Source organism: Pan troglodytes, chromosome 17 (assembly GCF_028858775.2).
Source record: "Pan troglodytes isolate AG18354 chromosome 17, NHGRI_mPanTro3-v2.0_pri, whole genome shotgun sequence".
Taxonomy (NCBI): Eukaryota; Metazoa; Chordata; class Mammalia; order Primates; family Hominidae; genus Pan; species Pan troglodytes.
The window spans coordinates 39,435,586-39,455,653 of record NC_072415.2 but is presented as its reverse complement, the minus strand read 5'-3'; positions in this window follow the sequence as shown (position 1 = coordinate 39,455,653).

Sequence of the window (20,068 nt, the reverse complement as noted above, 5' to 3'; positions counted from 1 at the left end):
ACCACTGTTTTACATTGACTTTCTAAAAGTAGATGTCTTTACAACAGGACAATAGTAACAATGTCTTTCAGTGACTGAGGAAAAGCTAATAGGCCAATTAATGCGCAAATAATGGAACAAACAAAACTGAAGCCCGAGAAGTAATAATAATGATAATTATGACTTTGTACAAAGTACATTCAAATACTTTATCCCATTAAATTTGATTAAATTAAATAATACATTCAAAAGTTTTGCTTTGATTTTATGTAATGCTGATGAGCCATGTGTCAGATGTTAATAACCTGGATTATATTCCAAGCATTTCAATGACATAATATGACTTCATCCAAGAGTAAATATTCCAAAAGCAGTTTTGAGCTGAAAATCTTCACCTTAAAAGCAATTACATATGTTATGGACGAATGATAAGTAGATTGAGCACATCTCCAATTCTTTAATAAATTTCTAATGTTCAAAATAATCTGAGGAAGAAGCATGTTCCAAAACTGTAATATGTCTTTTGGGCCTGTACTCTGCATGCTTGTTGCACCAAGTTGACTTCATAAGTACTAACTTTAACTACACTTATTCATAAAATCTATTTAAATATAAATATGCATGTAAAACATATAATTAAATATAAATATTTAAATATAAATATAAAGGATATTTCTTATAACAAAAAGAGAACACTAATTTCTGGGAAAAAGAGGCATTTGGTGCTCTAAGTGATTTTAGGAAGATGATTCTGTGTGATACTTTAATATCTAGAGATATAGTTTCTATGTGTTATAAAGTGATTTTAATCCACTCCTGTGTGTGTGTGTATGTGTGTAAGTCTATGTATGTGGAAGAGAGAGACAGACAAACGGACAGGCAGACTGAAGAACAGATAGACAGAGAAAGAGAGAAATAGTGGATTTGTCTGTTTTCATGCTGCTGATAAAGACATACCTGAGACTAGAAAAAAAAAAAGCAGGTTTAATGGACTTACAGTTCCACATGGCTGGGGATGCCTCACAATCATGGTGGAAGGGGAGGAGGAGCAAGTCATGTCTTACATGGATGGCAGCAGGCAAAGAGAGAGAGCTTGTGCAGGGAAACTCCTGTTTTTGAAACCAACAGATCCCATGAGACTTATTCACTACCATGAGAACAGCACAGGAAAGACCCATCCCCATGATTCAATTACCTCCCACTGGGTTTATTCCATGAAATATGAGAATTGTGGGAGTTACAATTCAAGATGAGATTTGAGTGGGGACACAGACCAACCATATCATTACACTCCTGGCCCCTCCTAAATCTCATATCCTTACATTTCAAGACAAGTCTTGCCTTCCCAACAGTCCCCCAAAGTCTTAACTCATTTCAGCATTAACTCAAAAGTCCCTGGCCCAAAGTCTCATCTGAGACAAGTCAAATCCCTTCTGACTATAAGCCTGTAAAATCAAAAGCAAGTTAGTAGTTACTTCCTAGATACAATGGGGGCACAGGTACATATAGCCATTACAAATGGGAGACATTGGCCAAAGCAAAGGGGGTATAGGTCCTATGCAAGTCTGATATCCAGCAGAGCAGTCAAATCTTAAAGATTCCAAATGATCTCTTTTGACTCCATGTCTCGCATCTGGGTCATGCTGATGCAAGAAGTGAGTTTTCAAGGTCTTCGGCAGCTCTGCCCCTGTGGCTCTGCAGGGTACTGCCTCCCTCCCGGCTGCTTTCATGGGCTGGGGTTGAGTGTCTGTGGCTTTTCCAGGCACATGGTTCAATCTGTTGGTGGATATATCATTCTCGTGTCTGGAGGACAGTGGCCCTCTTCTCACAGCTGCACTAAACAATGCCCCAGTAGGGACTCTGTATGGGGGCTCTGACCACTATACATCTAGGCATTTCCATTTAGCCTCTGAAATCTTGGCAGAGGTTCCCAAACCTCAATTCTTGACTTCTGTGCACCTGCAGGCTCAACACCACATTGAAAGTTTCCAAGGTTGAGGCTTGCAATTCCTGAAGCCCTGGCCTGAGCTGTACCTTGGCCCCTTTTAGTCATGGCTGGAGAAGCTGAGACACAGGGCACCAAGTTCCTAGACTGCAAACAGCATGGAGACCCTGGGCCTGTCCCATGAAACCATTTTTTCCTCCTAAGCCTTGAGGTCTGTGATGTGAGGAGCTGCCATGAAGACCTCTGACATCCCCTGGAGACATTTTTCCCATTGTCTTGGGGATTAACGTTTGGCTTCTCATTGCTTATGCAAATTCCTGCAGCTGGCTTGAATTTCTCTTCAGAAATGGTATTTTATTTTTTAATCACATTGTTAGCCTGCAAATTTTTCAAACTTTTATACTCTGATTCCCTTATGAAACTGATGCCTTTAACAGCACCCAAGTCACCTCTTGAATGCTTTACTGCTTAGAAATTTCTTCCACCAGGTACTCTAAGTCACTGTTTCAAGTTCAAAGTTCCACAAATCTCTAGGACAGGGGCAAATTGCCACCAGTCTCTGCTGAAACATAACAAGAGTCAAATTTACTCCAATTCCCAATGAGTTCCTCATCTCCATCTGAGACCACCTCGGTCTATATTTCATTGTCCATATCATTATCGGCATTTTGGTCAAAGCCATTTAACAAGTCTCTAAGAAATTCCAAACTTTCCCACATTTTTCTATCTTCTTCTGAGCTCTCCAAACTGTTCCAACCTCTGCCTGTTACCCAGTTCCAAAGTCACTTCCACATTTTCGGGTATCTTTTCAACAGCGCCCCACTCTACTGGTACCAATTTGCTGGATTAGTTAGTTTTCATGCTGCTGATAGAGACACACCAGAGACCGGGAAGAAAAATCAGATTAATGGACTTACAGTTCCACGTTGCTGGAAAGGCCTCACAACAATGGTGGAAGACAAGGAGGAGCAAGTCACATCTTACATAGATGACGGCAGGCAAAGAGAGAGAGCTTGTGCAGGGAAACTCCCATTTTTAAAACCATCAGATCTCATGAGACTTATTCACTATCACTAGAACAGCATGGGAAAGACCCGCTCCCATGATTCAGTTACCTCCCACTGGATTTCTCCCACAAAATGTGGGAACTGTGGAAGTTATAATTCAAGATGGGATTTGGGTGGGGTCACAGCCAAACCATATCACATAGAGAAAGAGAGAGAGACAGAGTTTGTATGTGCATGTGGCTAGAATGAATGTCAGTCAGTTAAGATTATTTGGGATGTATGGAGGTGTTACTTCCAGACTGCATAATATGGATTAGTGGCAACAAGTAGAAAATTGTTCAACAGAAAAAAAGTAAAATTAAAACCCATTGGTTCAAATACATAGAATGTATAATCTTTTTTTTCCAAATAAACTCATAACAAATTTATTCATATTTGCTAACAGCTGCTACATTCTAGCTATTCTTAGTTGAAACATTCACATTTTCATATTAAAATAATCAGTTTTTATGTCCTAGCAAAATCCTCTGTTAAACTGATCCTGCAGACTTTCTATCATAAATTCTCAAGAGCATTGATAAATAATCACTTGGTATTTTGTCATGGCTTTTGTATTTCAATAAGTTATGCAGCATCTTTCCCAGGCTACAAGCATATAGTTATTGTACCTGAATATATTTTCAGTATAATTGCTTAGCATCTGCCTGCATTATTGGTAATAAAGATCCTGCTTCTCTCCAATTTTTTTTTTTTTTTAATAATTTAACTTTCCTCTGATCCATCTAAGGGAAAAAAAAAGGTCTATTTGTACACAAAGGGAAAGATAAAATGAGTCACCTAAGTAGAAAAATTTACATTTTTATTGTTTTTCTCTGCTAATTTCTTATATGTTTACTAATTCTAAGGAATGATATGAATGTTATTAACATGCACTTAATATACAACAGACAAACTGCTATGTGACATTGTTTAACTTCTTAATACATTGTATTTTCTCTTTGTGCTGACCTCTATCCTTTCTAAGAAAACTATATATTTTTCACATGAATTTTAAGACCAAGATAAGCTATATGGCGATTCTAGACAAAGAAATACCTTCTTGGGTGTCTTAAATGTTCACCTAAAATTGCCAGTTTTTAAGGTTGCACATAGTAATTTCTATTAAATCATTAGTCATTGAATGCTGCTTTTAAGCATAAGAATTAGGGTTGGGAAGCCACAGCCTGCAAGCAAAGTCTGATCTACTGCCTGTTTTTGTAAATAAAGATTTATGGGATCACAACTATGCACATTAGTTAATACATTGTTTATGGATGGTTTCTAGCTCCCGTGGCACAGTTTAGTAGTTGCTACAGAGAGACCATATGGTCCCCAAAGCCTAAAATATTTACTTTGGTTCTTTAAGTAAAAGTTTGCCAATTCCAATATAAACAAATATAAATATAGATCTGTTTTTAAACATAAAGAATACCTTTTAATTTTTTTATTTTTAATTTTTATGTGTAAGTAGATACATATATTTACAGGGTACATGAGATATTTTGATGCAGACATGTAATGCATAACAATCACATCATGGAGAATGGGGTATTCATCCCCTGAAGCACTTATCTTTTGTATTACAAACAATCCAATTACACTCTTTTAGTTATTGTAAAGTGTACAGTTAAGTTATTGTTAACGATAGTCACCCTGTTGTTAAATAGTATGTCTTAATAATTATTTCTAATTATTTTTTGTACCCATTAACCACCCCCATCCCATTGAGCTCCCTACTACCCTTCCCAGCCTTGGTAACTATCCTTCTACTCTCCACGTTCATGAGTTCAATTGTTTTGATTTTTAAACTCCACATATAATTCAGAATATGCAATGTTTATCTTTCTGTACCTGGCTTATTTCACTTAACATAATGATCTCCAGTTCCATCCATGTTGTTCCAAATGACTGGATCTCATTCTTTTCAATGGCTGAATAGTACTCCATTATGTATATGCACCACATTTTCTTTATCCATTCAACTGTTGATGGACACCAAGGTTGCTTTCAAATCTTAGCTATTGTAAACAGTGCTGCAACAGACATGGGGGAGTGTTGCTATCTCTTCTATATACCAATTTTCTTTCTTTTGGGTATATACCCAGTAGTTTGATTGCTGGATCACATGATAGCTCAATATTTTTTTGAGGAACCTCCAAACTGTCCTCCATAGTGGTTGTGCTAATTTACATTCCCACCAACCACTGAACGCGGATTCCCTTTTCTCCACATCTTCACCAGCATTCATTATGGACTGTCTTTTGGATAAAAGCCATTTTAACTGGGGGCGAAATGATATCTCATTGTAGTTTTGATTTGCATTTCTCTGATGATCAATGATGTTAAGCACCTTTTCATATGCCTGTTTGTCATTTGTATATCTCCTTCTGAGAAATGTCAGTTCAAATATTTTGCCCATTTTTGGATTGGATTATTAGACTTTTTCCCATATAGTTGTTTGAGCTCCTTATACATTCCAATTATTAATCACTTGTTAGATAGGTATCTTGTAAATATTTTCTCCCATTCGGTGGGTTATCTCTCCACTTCGTTAATCATTTCCCTTGCTGTGTAGAAGCTTTTTATCTCAATGTAATCTCATTTGTCCATTGTTCGTTTGGTTGTCTGTGCTTGTGGGGCATTACTCAATAAATTTTTGCCCAGGCCAATGTCCCAGAGAAATGTTTCCCCAAACGTTTTCTTGCAGCAGTTCCATAATTTCAGTTCTTAGATTAAGTCTTTAATCCATTTTGATTTGATTTTTGTATATGGCAAGAAACAGGAGTCTAGTTTCATTGTTCTGCATATGGATATCTAGTTTTCTCAGCACCATTTATTGAAGAGACTGTCTTTTCCCCATGTATGTTCTTGGCATCTTTGTCAAAAATGTGTTTATTATATGTGTGTGGATTTGTTCTGGGCTCTCTATTCTGTTCCATGGGTCTATGTGTCTGTTTTTATGCCAGTACCATGCTATTTTGGTTACTATAGTTCTGTAGTGTAATTTGAAGTCAGATAATATGATTCCTCCAGTTTTGTTCTTTTTGCTTAGGATAGTTTTGGCTATTCTGGTTTTTTTTTTCCGGTTTCATATAAATTAGGATTGTTTTGTCTGTTTTTGTGAAAAATGTCATTGGTATTTTGGTAGGGATTGCATTAAAACTGTAGATCACTTTGCATAGTATGGAACTTTCACAATATTGATTCTTCCAATCCATGAACACAGAATATCTTTTCATTTTCTGGTGTTTTCTTCAATTTCTTTCATCAGTGTTTTATAGTTTTTATTATAGAATCTGTCACTTCTTCGGTTAAGTTAATTTCTAGATATTTAATTTCATGTGTGGCTATTATAAATGGGATTACTTTTTAATTTCTTTTTTTTAGAGATATTATTCACTGTTGGCGTATACAAATGCTACTGATTTCTGTATTTGATCATATCATTTGCAAACAAGAATAGTCTGACTTCTTCCTTTCCAATTTGGAAGCTTTTTGATTCTTTATCTTGTCTGATTGCTCTAGCTAGGCCTTCCATTACTATGTTGAATACCAGTGGTGAAAGTGGGCATCCTTGTCATATTCTAGATCTTAAAGGAAGGGTTTTTAGCTTTTTTCCATTTAGTATAAACATAAATAATCCTTTAAAAAATGAATTAATCTTTAATATATATTACATACCTGCTGTGTGCAAGCCACTGTTTTGAGCAATATATACTAATTAATTTTATTTAATCCTCACTTTATGAAGTAGGCACTGATAGTATTTCTATTTTACAAAAAATGAAGAAATTAGATTATAGAGTAGTTAAATAGATACACAGGTTTACTCACTTAGTAAAGGGCAGAGCTAGGATTGACCTGAAGAAATCTAATTCCAAATAGAATCATGTGTTTGTACATTTTATATTCAACCCAAGTGTCTGGAAATATGTTAAACTTTGAAATAGCAGTATAGAATACTGAATGTGGAATATATTCAATATAGAAAAATCCAATAATTTTATGCTGACATTAATGAACAAGCTGTCATTGAAAGAAAAATTTGATTTAAGAAAGAATTTACCATAGTCTCAGCGGTTTGATCTTGAATTCCTAAATTAAGAATATTTTAAATAATGCTTTAAATTATAAAAATACAACATAATTCCTAAAAACTAGTTAATTCAGTGAATAAATAGAAATAGGAGGCTGTTGATACTGAATCTAAAATGGACAGAAATCTTTCAAAATACTGACTTTTGTAGCATGAATTTAACCATAAATCAAATCAATGAACTCAAGACTATGAGTTTAACGTGAGTCCCTAACAGAAGTATTTATGAACTCAGTCATGACAAAAAAATTGAGTCATTTAAAATGTGACAACAGTAGCACATAAGTGCTACATCAATAGTTAATTATTTTTTAAAATCCCCTTTTATTCCCTTCCTGTGTTAACAATGTCTACTAATGAGCATAACTGCAGAATTTTTCTTTCTTGGACAGCAGGATCCATAATCTTTGACCAGTGACTGTCTCTCTTAATGTTTCTGCAGAACAGTTTCCTGTCTTCCTGATTAGTGTAAATAACAAAATGGACTCTGAAATTACAGCATGCTAGTTTATTGTTGTGGCTGCTGCTTCCTTTGATTTTGATTTTGTTTTCTGAAAAAAAAAAGTCCCTTCTGTTTATAGATTTAGAAGGGATATTCTTTGTTACTCACACCTCCATGGATAATTTAACTATTATTGAGGCAGTATTAAAAATGTGATATTAAACATAAGATACCAGAGTAAAAAGTGGAAAAAAAGGAGGTAAAGGAAATGACAGTTGTAGGAAGGGCAGTTAACATTACTGAATAGAAATGCAGGTTAATTTGGATGGAGTGTAAAGCAAGGAGTAAAATTTGGAAACTTTAGGAAAGAGAATTTCCTAAGTTGTTTCTAGATGTGGGTAAGATTAAAAGCACTGCATTTTATTCAGACTCTATGTTAAATAAAATATTCTGCTTTTGGCCAGGCGCGGTGTCTCACACCTATAATCCCAGGACTTTGGGAGGCCAAGGCAGACGGATCACGAGGTCAGGAGATCGAGACCATCCTGATCAACATGGTGAAACCCTGTCTCTACTAAAAATACAAAAATTTGCTGGGCATGGTGGTGTGCTCCTGTAATCCCAGCTACTCAGGAGGTTCAGGCAGGAGAATCGCTTGAACCAGGGAGGCGGAGGTTGCAGTGAGCCGAGATTGCGCCACTGCACTCCAGCCTGGCGACAGTGAGACTCCGTCTCAAAAAAAAAAAAAAAATCTACTTTTTATCTGGGTAAAGGAGGTGACGTTGTCTTGGCATCTCTGAATCACTGCTTTCTTATGTTAAAACAAAACAAAACCCATATCTATTCTGTGAAAATCTCAAAGCTAGATAAGTATCAATTATAAAATAAAAAGATAATAGGAGAGAATGATATAAATCACATGAAGAATTTAGTTTTTTGTACTGTCATATAGAAGATGAAAACTGAACAAGAGACATACAAATAAATTGGACACTAAAATCAGAAGAAACAGCGATTTCCAGTAATGTTTCTGTGGATGCGTGGAGAACCTTAGGTGAGGGTCTCAAACAGACCAGGGTAAAATGCAGAAGTATGTTGAGGAGAGAACTGAAGCAATCCTGATAACAAATGGGTTAACAGGAGCTCCAATAGCCTTCATCTATGATGAAGCAGGCATAAATCTACTCGCAACTGGACAGAGATCGGGTAAACCCTTTTTAGATTAGGCTAGATCCAAATACTTTAGTGGGAGAGGGCTTATTTTTAAGAGTACATTAAAAAGCACTAGTATTCAATGTGTTCAGATGTTAAATTTGTTAAGTAGGAGAAAGCAATGAGCACTTTTTTTTTATTTAAAGTAGAAGAACATTCATGTGAAATATCTCCTCCTTAGATTATTCTTCAAAATTTTGACTATACAGAAAGTAGAAAATGGAGATTCAAATAGCCATTTGTCAGATACATGCAATGTTTATGGAGCTATACTAATTCATCCATATACAAGCCTGTTTTCTCTGTCTCTCTCTCTCTCACACACACACATGCCCCATAATTAGCAATATGACATTTGTTTTATTCAGTATAGATTGGCGAGGAAATCCAGTAGGGCCAAGGTTTACAGTGTTAACTAATATGAACTTTTTGTTGTTGTTGTTGTTGTTGTTCACTTCATTTCCAGGCCTCTGGCTTCTTAGGACTCTTACTACGCTAATATATTCTCATTTTTAATTTCTTCACTGATTTTAATTACCTTCTCTCAGGCCTATAAAACTATTATTTCCTTACAAAGAAAAAACAAGATAAATGAACTTGTTTGCTTAAGGCCTTTACCAAGATTTCGCAGATGGAGCTATTTCAAATAACAATATTGCTAGTAATTAAACTAAATATGGAACTGCCACTTCTATTTTTCACAAACTTTAGCCCCCACCCTGTTACATAACTCTAAAATTAACACTTGTTTAACATTTTAATGCATATCGCTTATTTTTTTCACATCTTCGTTTACTCTAGGCTTTCAAAAATTGTATTCAAGGCCAGATGCGGTGGTTCACACCGGTAATCCCAGCACTTCGGGAGGCCGAGGCAGGCAGATCACGAGGTCAGGAGATTGAGACCATCCTGGCTAACACGGTGAAACCCCGTCTCTACTAAAAATAAAAAAAATTACCCAGACGTAGTGGGACACGCCTGTACTGCCAGCTACTCGGGAGGCTGAGGCAGGAGAATCACCTGAACCCAGGAGGCGGAGGTTGCAGTGAGCCGAGATCCTGCCACTGAACTCCAGCCTGTGCGACAGAGCAAGACTGTCTCCAATAATAATAATAATAATGTTCATTACATAATTAGGATGTTATTTATGTTACAAAACATCCATGTGAAATTCTCATTCATTAACGTTTTTTTCTACTTTAATATTTTACAAAACCACCTTGAAGTTATTAAATGATGATGATGAAAATACTACTCTGGATTTGCCATTGTATTAGTTTTATTACTCAAATTGAATTATATTACTAAAGTGCATTACATGAGTCATTTTTAATGATTTTTTTCAATAAAACTTCATTTATGGCCATTGCCATAATTTCCAACTTTATTTATATGAGATTGGCAAAGAAAAATAGCATATATTCAAGGTATACATAATGTTTTGGTATACATATACATTGTGGAATGATTACCACAACCAATTTAATGAACATATCCACCACCTTGTGAAAATATCTTATGTGTGGTGAGACCACTTGAGATTTGCTCTCTTAGCCTTCTTCGAATATAAAACACATTATTAACTAAAGCCACCATGCTGTACTTTAGATCTTCTTATTCATCTTACAATTTAACGTTTGTAATTTTTGACCAACTTCTCCCTATTTTACCAACTCTTCCCCTGCCAGCTCCAGGTAACCACCATTCTACTCCCTATTACTGCGAGTTTGATTTTTTTCAATTCCACATATAAGTGAGATCATACAGTATCTGTCTTTCTGTTTCTGGTTTATTTACACTTAGCATGGAGTCCTCTAGTTTTGTCTATGTTGTCTCAAATGACAGTGGTTTCTTCTGTTTTAAGGCCCAATGATATTCCATTGAATGTTTTTTGCATTTTTCACTTACTTGCACACTGATATTCAATTTTCCCAGCACCATTTACCCCGTTCTGCTTTGCACTTTTGTAGAATTTTTGATTAGTGATTCAGTCTCTTTACTTGTTAGGATATGTTCAGATTTTGAATTTTCATGATTCCGTTTTGATAAGTAGTAGGTTTCTAAGGATGTATTCATGTTTTTCTAGGTTATCCAACTTATTAGTATAAAATTGCTCATACTAGTTCTATATTCAATGGAATATTTTATTTATATATACATATATGTATATATAAATAAAATATCATTATATATTATATACATTTATAATATATTATATACATTTATAATATATTATATACAATATATAATATTGTATAATATATAAATATATAAAATACTATCATATATTATATATTTATAATATATATTATGTACAATTTATAATATATTATATATTATATACAATATATAATATTTCATAATATATAAATATATTACACTATATAATATATAAATATATTACATTATATAATATATAAATATATAATATATTATATATTTATATATTATATACTATATTATATATAAATATATATATAATATATTATATAATATATAAATATAAAATATATTATATAATATATAAATATATAATATATTATATAATATGTAAATATAAAATATATTATATAATATATAAATATATAATATATTATATAATATATAAATATATAATATATTATATAATATATAAATATATAAATATTATATAATATATAAATATATAAATATTATATAATATATAAATATATAATATATTATATAATATATAAATATTATATAATATATAAATATATAATATATTATATAATATATAAATATATATTATATTATATATGTAATATATATTTTATTATATAATATATAAATATATATTTTCTTATATAATATATAATCTATATTATATTTATTTAATATATAATATACATTAGTATAATGTATATTATATTAATATAATATATATTAGTATAATGTATATTATATTAATATAATATATATTAGTATAATATTTATACTAATATATATTATATTGATATAATATATATTATATTATATATGATATAATATTATATATTATATTATATATGATATAATATTATATATTATATTATTTTATATAATATAATATATTATTTTATATAATATAATACATATTATTTTATATAATATAATACATATTATTTTATATAATATAATACATATTATTTTATATAATATAATACATATTATTTTATATAATATAATACATATTATTTTATATAATATAATACATATTATTTTATATAATATAATACATATTATTTTATATAATATAATACATATTATTTTATATAATATAATACATATTATTTTATATAATATAATACATATTATTTTATATAATATAATACATATTATTTTATATAATATAATACATATTATTTTATATAATATAGTATATATTATATAATATATATTATATAATATATATTATATATTATATAATATACTATGTATTATTTTATATAATATATAGTATATTTATATAATATATTATATATTGTATTCATATAATATTATATATTGTATTTACATAATATATTATATATAATATATATTATATTTATATAAATATAATATATAACATATAATATTTATATATTATATAAATATAATATATAACATATAATATTTATATATTATATAAATATAATAGATAACATATAATATTTATATATTATATAAATATAATATATAAATATATAATATATATTATATAAATATAATATATAATATATAAATATAATATATATTATATATTATATTTATATAATATAAAATAATATATATTATATTTATATAATGTATAAATAATATATATTATATTTATATAATGTATAAATAATATATATTATATTTATATATTTTGAATATATAATATATAAATATATAATAAATACATAATATATTAATTATATATTCATTTATCTATTTTTTTATTTATGATTATATATTATGTATATATTTATTATTTTATTATATTTAAATATTTTTATTTGTTTATATATTTTATTTATATATTTTATTATATTCATATATTATAATAAATAATATTTTATTATAATATATATTATTTATATATATATGTATATACACACACACACACACATACTTTTTTTTATGTTGCTTTTTAGAGATAGGATCTCACTCTGTTACCCAGGCTGGAGCACAGCAGCATGATAATAGCTCACTGCAGCCTTGAACTCCTGGGCTCAAAGGAATCTTCTTCCTTATCTTCCTGAGGATCTAGGACTACAGGCACACATCACCACTGCCAGCTAATGTTTTAAAAAACTTTTTATAGAAATGAGGTTTCACTATGATGCCCACGCTGGTTTCGAACCCTGGTCTCAAGCAAATTCTCCTGTCTCAGTCTCCGAAGTAACAGTGATTACCCATGCAAGCCACTGTGCCTGGCTTCTGCCCATTTTTTAATCGAGTTTTTTGTGGGGATTTTTTTTTTTTTTTTTTTTTGCTATCGAGTTGTATAAGTTTCTTATATATTTTGGATACTACTTTCTTCGTTTACAGTTTTTTTTAATCCATTCTGTAGGTTGCCTTTCATTTTGCTTATTGTTTTCCTTGCCGTGCAGAAATTCTTAGTTTCATATAATCCCACTTATTTATTTTAAGTTTTCTTGTCTGTCCCTTCAGTATCCTAAATTTAAAAAATCATTGCCAAGGCCACTATCAAGAAGCTTCTCTTCCAGGTTTCCTTCTAGGAGTTTTATGGTTTCAGGTTTTACATTTAAGTCTTTAACCCATTTTGAATTGATTTTTGTGTATGGTATAAGTTATGGTTCTAATTCCACTTTTTTGCATACTGATATTCAGTTTTCCCAGCACCATTTACTGAAGAGACTTATTTTTCCCCATTTTGTTTTCTTGATGCCTTATCAAAAATTAGTTGAATATATTATGCATGGATTTATTCCCAGGCTCCTGATTCTGTTCAATTGGTTTATATGACTGTTTTTATGCTAGGGTATGTTTTTTGTTTGATTACTCTAGCTTTGTAAAACAATTTGAAATTAGAAAGTGTTATGTATCTAGCTTTGTTCTTTTTGCTCAATATTGCTTTAGCTATTTGGGGTCTTTTGAGGTTCTACATGAATTTTAGGGTTGTTTTTCTTATTTCTGGGAAAATTACAATGGAATTCTGATAAGGATTGCATTGAATAATTCATTTTGGGTAGCATGGACATTTTAAGACTATTAATTCATCCAGTCCATGAACATGTGGTATCTTTCCATTTATTTGTATCTTCTTCAATTACTTCTACCAATGTTTCATAGTTTTTAGTATACAGATCTCTTACCAACTTGGTTAAATTAATTTTTAGGTATTTAATTTTCTTGATGCGAGTGTCTTAATTCTTTTCTTAATTTATTTTTCAGATAGTTCACTGCTAGTTTCTAGAAACAGAACAGATTTTTGTATTTTGCTTTTGTATCCTGTAATTTTACTTAATTCGTTTACTAAGTTTTACCATTTTTAGGTGGAGTCTTTAGAGTTTTCATACAGTATTATATCATTTTATCATTCTTATATCATTTGTAAACAGAGATCATTTTACTTCTTTTTTGGTTTGGAAATAAATCTTTCTCTTGCCTAATTGTGCTGGCTAGGACTCCCAGTACTATGTTGAGTAGAAGTGGCAAGAGTGAACATCTGCCTTATTCCTGACCTTAAAGAAAAGGCTTTCAGCTTTTCACTATTAAGTATGATGTTATCTGTGAGCTTTTCATATATGACCTTTATTATGTTGAGGTCATTTTCTTTTATCCCTAGTTTGTTGAGATTTTTAAATCATGAAATGTTGAATTTTGTCAAATTATTTTTCTATGTCTATTAAGAAAATCTTACGACTTTTTTTCATTGTTTTCTTAATGTGAGGTATCACATTTATCAATGTGCATATGTTGAACCATCTTTGTATCCCAGGGATAAATCCCATTTGTTCATCATGTATGACTCTTTTAATGTGCTCTTCAATTCCATTTGCTGGTATTTTGTTGAGGATTTTTGCATCTCTATTCATCAGGTATATTGACCTATAATTTTCTTTTTTTGTAGTTTTCTGGTTTGACTTTCACATCAGTGTAATGCTAGCCTTGCAAAATGAGTTTGGAAGTCTTCCCTCCACTTTATTTTTGAAAGACATTGAGATAGATTAGTATTAATTCTTAAAATGTTTGATAGAATTCGCCAGGGAAGCCACCTAGTTCTGCTTTGCACTTTTGTAGAATTTTTGATTAGTGATTCAATCTCTTTACTTGTTAATTGTGTGTTCAGATTTTGTATTTTCATGGTTCAGTTTTGATAGGTAGTAGGTTTCTAAGAATGTATTCTTTTTTTTAGGTTATCCAACTTATTAGTATAAAGCTGCTCATAACAGTTCTATATAATCCTTTGTATTTCTGTGATACCAGTTATAATGTCTTCTCTTTATTTTCTAATTTTTATTATTTACGTCTTCTCTTTTTTCGTAGTCTAGCTAAAGCTTTGTCAATTATATCTTTTCTTTTTTTAACTTTTATTTTGGATTCAGGGGGTACACGTGCAGGTTTGTTACATGGGTAAATTGCGTGTCATGGGGGTTTGGTGTACAGATTATTTTGTCACCCAGGTAATGAGCATAGTATCTGATAGGTAGTTTTTCAACCCTCATCCTCCTACCACCCTCCCACCTCTCAAGAAGTCCCCAGTGTCTATCATTTCCATCTTTGTTTCCACAAGTATTCAATGTTAAGCTCTCACTTAAAAATGAGAACTTACAGTATTTGGTTTTCTGTTCCTGTGTTAATTCACTTAGGATAATGGCCTCCAGCTCCATCCATGTTGCTGCAAAGAACATAATTTGGTTGTTTTTTGCTTTGTTTTGTTTATGGCTATGTAGTATTCCATAGTGTTTATGTACCACATTTTCTTTATTCAATCCACTGTTGATGGCCATGTAGTTTGGTTCCATATCTTTGCTCTTTTTTTTAGGTTCTGGGATGCATGTGTAAAATGTGCAGGTTTGTTACATAGGTAAATGTGTGCCACGGTGGTTTGCCGTACCCATCAACCCATCACCTAGGTATTAAGCCCTGCATTCATTAGCTATTAGTCCTGATGCTCTCCCTCCCCTTTTCCCCTACTCCCCGACAGGCCCCAGTGTGTGATGTTCACCTCCCTGTGTCCTTGTGTTCTCACTGTTTAGCTCCCACTTATGAGTGAGAAAATATGATGTTTCATTTTCTGTTTCTGTGTTAGTTTGCTGAGAATGATGGCTTCCAGCTACATCCATGTCCCTGAAAAGGACATGATCTCATTCCTTTTAGGGGCTGCATAGTATTCTATAGTGTATATGTACCACATTTTTTTTATCCAGTCTGTCATTGATAGGCATTTGGGTTGGTTCTAAGACTTTGCTATTGTGAATAGTGTTACAATAAATATGTGCATGTGTCTTTATAGTAGAATAATTTATATTTATTTGGGTATATACACAGTAATGGTATTACTGGGTCAAATGGTATTTCTGGTTCTAGATCCTTAGGGAATCACCCCACTGTCTTCCACAGTGGTTGAACTAATCTACATTCCCACCAACAGTGTAAAAGCATTCCTATTTCTCTACAGCCTTGCAAGCATCTGTTGTTTCCTGATTTTTGATGATCACCATTCTAACTGGTATGAGATGGCATCTCATTGTGGTTTTAATTTGAATTTCTCTAATGACCAGTGATGATGAGCTTTTTTTCATATGTTTGTTGGCCACATAAATGTCCTCTTTTGAGAAGTGTCTGTTCATGTAGTTTGCACACTTTTTGATGGGGTCGTTTGGCTTTTTCTTGTAAATTTGTTTAAGTTCCTTGTACATTCTGAATATTAGACCCTTCTCAGATGGATAGATTGCAAAAATTTTCTCCTGTTCTGTAGGTTGCCCGTTCACTCTGATGATAGTTTCTTTTGCTGTGCAGAAGCTCTTTAGTTTAATTAGATCCCATTTGTCAACTTTAGCTTTTGTTACAATTGCTTTTGGCAATTTCATCATAAAATCTTTGCCCATGCCTATTTCCTGAATGTCCTCTCTCACCACTCCTATTCAACGTAGTATTGGAAGTTCTGACCAAGGCAATCAGGCAAGAGAAAGTAATAAAGAGTAATCAAATAGGGAAAGAGGAAGTCAAATTGTCTCTATTTGCAGAAGACATGATCTTATATCTAGAAAATCCCATCGTCTCAGCCCAAAATCTCCTTAAACTGATAAACAATTTCAGCAAATTTTCAGGATACAAAATCAATGTGCAGAAATCGCAAGCATTCCTATAGGTACCAAAGCAGACACGTAGACCAATGGAACAGAATAGAACCTCAGAAATAGGACCACACATCTACAACCATCTGATATTTGACAAACCTGACAAAAACAGGCAATGGGGAAAGTATTCTATATTTAATAAGTGGTGCTGGGCAACAAGTTCAGCACATGTATCCCAGAACTTAAAGTAACACTTAAAAAAAAAAAAAGAATGTTGAATATTGGCCCCCACTTTCTTCTGTCTTACAGGGTTTCTGCTGAGAGGTCTGCTGTAAGTCTGATGGGCTTCTCTTTGTAGGTGACCTGGCCTTTCCCTCTGGCTGCCCTTAACATTCTTTCCTTCATTTTGACCTTGGAGAATCTGATGATTATGTGACTTGGGGTTGATTTTCTTATGGAGCATCTCACTGGGGTTCTCTTTATTTCCTGAATTTGAATGTTAGTCTGTCTTGCTGTTAGGGAAGGTTCTCCTGGAACTGAAGTGTGTTTTCCAATTTGGTTCCATTCTCCGCATCTCTTTCAGGTACTCCAATCAGTCATAGATTTGGTCTTTTTACATAGTCTCATAGTTCTCAGAGGTTTTGTTCATGCCTTTTTATTCCTTTTTCTCTAATCCTGTCTGCCTGCCTTATTTCAGTGAGATAGTCTTCAAGCTCTGATATTCTTTCTTCTGCTTGATCAATTTGGCTGTTGATACTTGTGTATGCATCACAAAGTTCTCATGCTGTGTTTTTCAGCTCCATCAGGTTGTTTATGTTCCTTTCTAAACTGGTTGTTCTAGTTAGCAGCTCCTGTAACCTTTGTCATTGTTCTTACCTTCTTTGCATTGGGTTACAATGTTCTCCTTTACCTCAGTGAAGTTTGTTATTACCTATTTTCTGAAGCCTACTTCATATCATCCTCCATCCAGCTCTGTGCCCTTGCTGGAGAGGTATTGCAATCATTTGGAGGAGAAGAGGCACTCTGGCCTTTTGGATTTTCAGAGTTTTGTCATTGATTCTTTCTCATCTTCATGAGTTTGTCTACTTATGATCTTTAAGGCTTCTGCCCCCTGGATAAGGTTTTTGTGGGGACTTTTTTGTTGATGCTGTTGTTGTGGCTTTCTGTTTGATTTGTTTTTCCATAGTCGGGTCCCTCTTGTGTAGGGCTGCTGCAGTTTGCTGGGGATTCACTTCAGGCTCTATTCATCTGGTTTGCTCCTGTGCCTGGAAATGTCACCCGACGAGGCTGGAGAACAGCAAAGATAGGTACCTGCTCCTTCCTCTGGGATCTCTGACCTCCAGGAGCACCAACCTGATACCAGTAGAAATGCTCCTGTATAGGGTGTCTGGCAACCCCTGTTGGGGTGGGTCTCACCCAGCTGGAGGCACGGGAACCAGGACCGGTTTAACGAAGCACTTTGGCTGTCCCCCTTGCTTGAGGGGATGTGCTGCGCTGGGGGGAACACACTCTTCTGGGCTGTCAGGATTCCTTAGAACTAGCACGGGGAAAGACTAAGCCTGCTGGCCTGCGGAGACTACGGCCACCCCTCCCACTAGGGGCTCAGGCCTAGGGAGATCAGAATTCTGTCCCTAAGACCCTGGCTGGTGTTGCTGGAGCTCCTACAGGGAGACCCCGGCTAGTGAGAAGGGATGGGTCACCGTCCGTCCTAAAGAGGCAGTCTGGCCACTGTCTGCCACAGCAGGTGTGCTGTGCTGTGGGGAATATCTCTTGGGACCAAGCTGTCCAGTTTCCCTGGCTCCAGCAGGGGAAAAGCACAGCCTGGAGCTATAGTGCTGGCTGCAGCTCCTCCCCCAGGGAGTTCAGGCGGCTTAGGGAGCAGGCAGCAGCAGTGATGCCAGCCAACCCTCCCTTGGGGAGCTCAGTTTTCTTACGCGGCCACAGTGATGGTTGCCACCCCTCCTCCAGGAAGCTCAGATGGCTTGGACAGCGGGCAACTGCAGCAAAGACGGACGCCCCTCCCTCCGGGAACCGGGTGGTCTTAGGCAGAATTCAGCCGAGTGGCTGTTGAGAATTTGCGCAGCTCTGTGGTTGGGGCCCAAGGCCCCGGTGGCATGGGCTCAGGAGTAGGATCTTCTGATGTGTGGATTGCAGAGTTCTGTGAAAAAAGCATGGTTCCCCAGGCTGGGTAGCATGTTCGCTCACCGCCTCCTTTGGCTGGGGGGTGGGGACTCCCCTGCCCTGTGTGGCTCTCAGGTGGCAGGATGCACCACTCTACTTTTTCTTGCTCTGTGAGGGTCACGCCAACCGCCTAGTCAGGCCTGATGATAGAACCTGGATACCTCAGTTGCCAGTGCAGGATTCACATGCTATTTTGGTTTTTCTGGGTGGTAGCCCCCAGCTGCAGCTGCTTCTAATCGGTCATCTTGGCCCCATCAGCTGCAGCTGCTTCTAATCGGCCATCTTGGCCCCATCCCTTGGCCCAATTATATCATTTCAAAAGACCAACTCTTAGTTTCATGTATTCTTTCTATTGCTTTCAAAGTATTTCATTTACTTCAGCTCTGATCTTGATTATTCCCTTCCTTTTGCTACTTGTGGAGTTTTTTCATTTTTTCTAGTCAGATCATTTATATGAGGTTTTTTAAAATGGTGTTTATTGCTAGTAACATCCCTCTTAGAGCTGCTTTTGCTGCATACCTTAAGTTTTGGTGTGTTTTCTTTTTTCATTTTTGTTTGGAAATATTTCCTAATTTCCCTTTTGATTTCTTTGTTGACCTATTAGGTGTTCAATAGTGTGTTGCTTAATTTTTACATGTTTTTTAATTTTCCAGTTTTTCTCCTGTTACAGAGTTCCAGTTTCATACTATTGTAATCAGAAGAGATACTAGGTCTAATTTTCATCTTCTTATATTTTTAAGACTCATATTGTAGCCTAATATGATTTATCCTAGCAAATTTTCTGTGTGAATTTGAGAAGAACATGTATTCTTCTGGGTAAGATGTATGTTCTGGGTATGTTTAACATGTAGTTGATACCTAATGTTTCATTAATGATTTTCTTTCTGGAAGATCTATCTATGGTTGAAAGTGGGTTATTGAAATGCTCTAATATTA